Source organism: Pungitius pungitius, chromosome 7, assembly GCF_949316345.1.
Source record: "Pungitius pungitius chromosome 7, fPunPun2.1, whole genome shotgun sequence".
NCBI lineage: Eukaryota > Metazoa > Chordata > Actinopteri > Perciformes > Gasterosteidae > Pungitius > Pungitius pungitius.
In genome coordinates, this window is record NC_084906.1 from 19667736 (window position 1) to 19672071 (window position 4336).

Below are 4336 nucleotides of genomic sequence, written 5' to 3' on the forward strand. Positions count from 1 at the left end.
CTTCCTCTGCTCTTGTCTCATTTGGCCTGGACAAAGACATGAGGTAAGGATTCGTGTGTGTGTGTGTGAGAGAATGGACCTCTGGATTTAGATGAATTATTGCATTACCTTTGTAACAAATTAGTAAATGCTGCTGCAAAATTGGGTAAATTTTACGTTTTATATGAGAATACGACAAATGAATATTTATTGATTTATGTTTAAGCTGAATAATAAGAGTTCAGTGTCCTTAAAAGAAATGTCTATCTTTGGATTTTCCCTTCAGCTATTAATTATACTGGAATTATGTGAAAACATAGTTTCATTATCACACTATGGTATTCTATTACTATGTTATTAATATTGTACTATAACTATGCTTTACGTCATGTTATAAAATAATGATCCCATCTGTTATATTACATCAACTATCCAAAACACTTCATCCTTGAATTTAAATGTAACTTCTTTATTTCACATTAAATGTCTCCATGCGCAACTTTCCCTAAATGTCACTGAACTGTTCTCACAACACAGAGGAGGAGGAAGAGGAGGAGGAGGAAGAGGAGGTGAAGGAGAAAAAGGAGGAGCCACCGTGATGGGTCAGTGAAGATCTGCCTGCTGTCGGGTGGTGATGAATCAGGAAGGTCTGCAAATGTCGAAGGAGCCTCACGCGGCTTCAGGTGAAACATCAGTGGAACGATTCAGGTGTAGTTTTACACACAATTAGTTACAACTACAACTACAACAATCGTCATCATCGATGAAGGGAGAATAGTGGGTTAAAAGCAGTGTGAAGCACCCGGGAAGAGCGGGAGGACCCTGGGGGGGGAGGAGGGCCGAGCTGAGCCAGCTCCATCTAAAGGTCATTACACCACCCAGCTCTCCATGGGGCCGACTGCTGCAGCCAATCCAAGCCGCCGTTGGGTGACGGCCGAGTTCCCCCTGAACGGGTCGCCGGTCCGGAGCCGCAGGGACGTCCACGCCTTCCCGGCCGATCACGTGTTCGCATTGTTATTCCTTCTGCGGCCTGCTTTCTTTTTCCAGGTGATGAAACGGAATGAAAAATGAGGCAAAAAAAAAAGAAGAAAAAAAAAAGGCAGTTGGAGTGTGAACGGATGAAGCTTTGAACACGCAGACTGGCGCATGTTTACGAGGACGCTTCCACTCAGGAGGATGACACCCGTGTCGAGGAGCTTTCCTTTTGCACAACAGGAATCCCAGAGACGGCATCTGCATCTGCAGACACCGGAGTGAGTGGCTCTTGTTTGGCACCAGCTGGCCGGCAACACAACGGGGGGGGGGGGGGGGGGGAAGGGCCCCAGTTGAGAGGACCTCACTGCCATCAGTTCCCCACAAAACCCACAGCATGAAAGGCCCACGGTTGTTTATTTTCCACTCGGTAGCCGGTGATCAGACTTCCTCACGCCGGCACCTTCCGCTGTAGGCTTTTTTTTGGGCCCCGGAGCCCCCCAGGGCTGCGTACTGGGCGTACTTTTTTTTTTTTTTTTTAGAGAAGCGGTTGGAAACATTACATACTGTGATTCGACAGAGCTGATTGGAACCAGAAACCCGGCGGTTCCGATCCGGCGAGGAGCCGGAGAAGAGCCAAACGAGATTAAAAGAAAGAGCCCAGCGGCCGCAGATCGTCTGATTTACCACCAGACTTCAGATCGGCATCTTTCCTCTGACCGAGACACTGACAAAGTCCCCCCCCCCCCGTATATATATATATATATATATATATATATATTATGGTCTGTTGTTGTTGGTGGCTTTTGTTCTGTCACATAATGGCACCATAAACTACATTTACTTGCGAAAGCTTTTTTCGGACAATGGCCATAAAATGGACCCGATAACCTCATTGGGGAAATCATGGGGATAAACACACTGACACACAATCACTTAAGTGTGTGTGTGTGTGTGTGTGTGTGTGTGTGTGTGTGTGTGTGTGTGTGTGTGTGTGTGTGTGTGTGTGTGTGTGTGAGAGAGATGATTTCAAGTCAGTTTGTTTTAACATCTTTGTGTTAAATGCGAGGATCAAACACTTTGTATGATTCCATTTTTCTAATTAATTTGAGCTGTTTCACTTTCTCTCAATGAGATTTACGTGGGACTTTTTACAGTGTATGTACCGTGTGTGTGTGTGTGTGCGTGTGCGTGTGCTATATCTTTCTACGTGTGTTATGTAACGTTGCTCTCAGCTCTGATGTTCTGACGATGACGAATCAAAACCTCACGGTGAAAATCTTAGCTGGATTCTCCCCAAAAATCCTCTGCAACAGTGAAATCCCCTGCTGTCAAATACTAATGGAAAGATACTCCTGTAGTATTTCTGTGGTATTACTGTAGTATTTCAGTGACACTCCTTTGATATTTCTGTGTTTCTGCTCTAGTATTTCCGCTATGCCTACATAGTATTTCTCTGGCATTATTGTAGTATTTCCATGATGCTTCTGAGGTACTTCTTTAGTATCACTGTAGTATTTTGGTGATTCTTCTTTAGTATTTCCATGTTGCTCTCGTAGTATTTTACAATATATCTTTTTTTTTTCTTTTCTCCCACAATGCAACGGTTTGTCTACTGCACGCTTGTCAGACATCTAATAGGCTCAGGGGTTTATGCACTTTTTGCTTTCAAATCTTTTCACTTAAAGTTAGAGGACATATCGAAATACTAACGAAGCAATCGTGGAGTTTCTTGAAAGGAATTGAGAGTTTGTTCTGAAATCAATCCCTCAAAGGAAATGATTGGGCGTGTGTCTAATATCCAGTTGAAGCTCTCGGCTGCTGACCTAGTTTTCCTTAATGGCTGAGTCTGTTTTATTTCTAATTTAAATCAAATGCTGTTCTATTGGTTTGGAATCGTACAAATCGATATGTTGTGCGAAACGTAGAGACTATGACCTGCGGCGGCCATCTTGTTCCTCAGTGAGTAAACAAACACAACGTGGCAATGCAGACTACTGAATGCAAGGCAATTTACTGAATTCTGAAGTGATTTTTTTTATTGTAAAAATATATATTTTATTGTAAAAAAATGTATGAATGCGTTTAAGAGGCAAGTACCAGAGCATTATGTCTCATATTGTGTCTCCGGGACCCAACCATTAATTGTATAAACCTTATTTATTCCACGCACAGCTGCTCTTCCTCATCATCCAACTCCTCTGTGATTGGTTTAAGCCTCGGACGTATACTTTTACCTTTGGGTCGAATGTTGAAAAAACACCTAAAATACCAAACCCAATCAGATCTTAGTCGACCATGTTTGTATTCCAGAGGAAGTGAAGAAGCAATAGAGGGAACAAAATATAATTTATCATAGTGTATGATATACATTTCAGAGGCCAAAACATGGTCAATCCCGTAGACATGATGCACCTGAATGTCACCCATCATTTCTGACACCGTTTGTGAGGATACGTCTCATTCGGCCTTTGGCTAAACTTCTAAGCTTCACTTGGAAACACTCTTCACTTTCTTCATGGGTTCATGGACTCGGGGTCTGGATGCAGGCAAAGAATCGATCGCCTCTCTCCGGAGGATCAGGCTGCGGCGGACTGATTGAGATCCAAGTCTTCTCCCAACTTCGAAAGATTTGACTCGGCGATCACATGACTCTATCAAAGCGTCAGTCAGCCGCCATCTTCTTCCTCTGCTCAGTTCTGCCCACAGATGTGTTCCCAGCTGAGAATCACTTTAGTCCACAGACAACAACGCAACGTCCACCATTTACATGTTATTGTTATTCTGAATGTTAATGAGCGGAACATGACGACGCCTTCATTCATCAAGCAAGGGATCAAGAACATTCCTGGAAAACCATGTGATGTTCCAGTTATCACAGTGGAGACGGTATTTTGTATCGAAAGATATTTTGTATCGAAGGATATCGAGTGTCTACATATTTTTATATCTTTCTGTGCTGTCTTTTCTTTATTTCTTTATTTAATTTTTAATATTTGCATACTATGTTCTCAATTTATATACCATTTAATTATTTTATATAATATAAATAATTTCTAAATCAATTAGTTATGTTACATATCTTAAATAGAAGGCTTAATTTCTGTGCTATTTGCTCAATGTGTCAAAGAGGAACTGCATTGATGATGTAAAGTTCATTGACCTTCTACTAAAAGAACAAAGTGAACTTTGACTTTTCAACCTTGAATAACCTTCATTCAAAGCAAACCCACACGTGCGAAACGTGTTGCTCACTGGGTTCCTCTCCTCCTTTCAAATCCTATCACCGGCTCCTCTGCACCTCCTGTTTTTGGGAAGCCGCCTCCCCTCCCGTGTCCTCCCCCCCCCCCCTCTCGGTCTCCTCAGTCTCTCCTCTCGCTGTCTC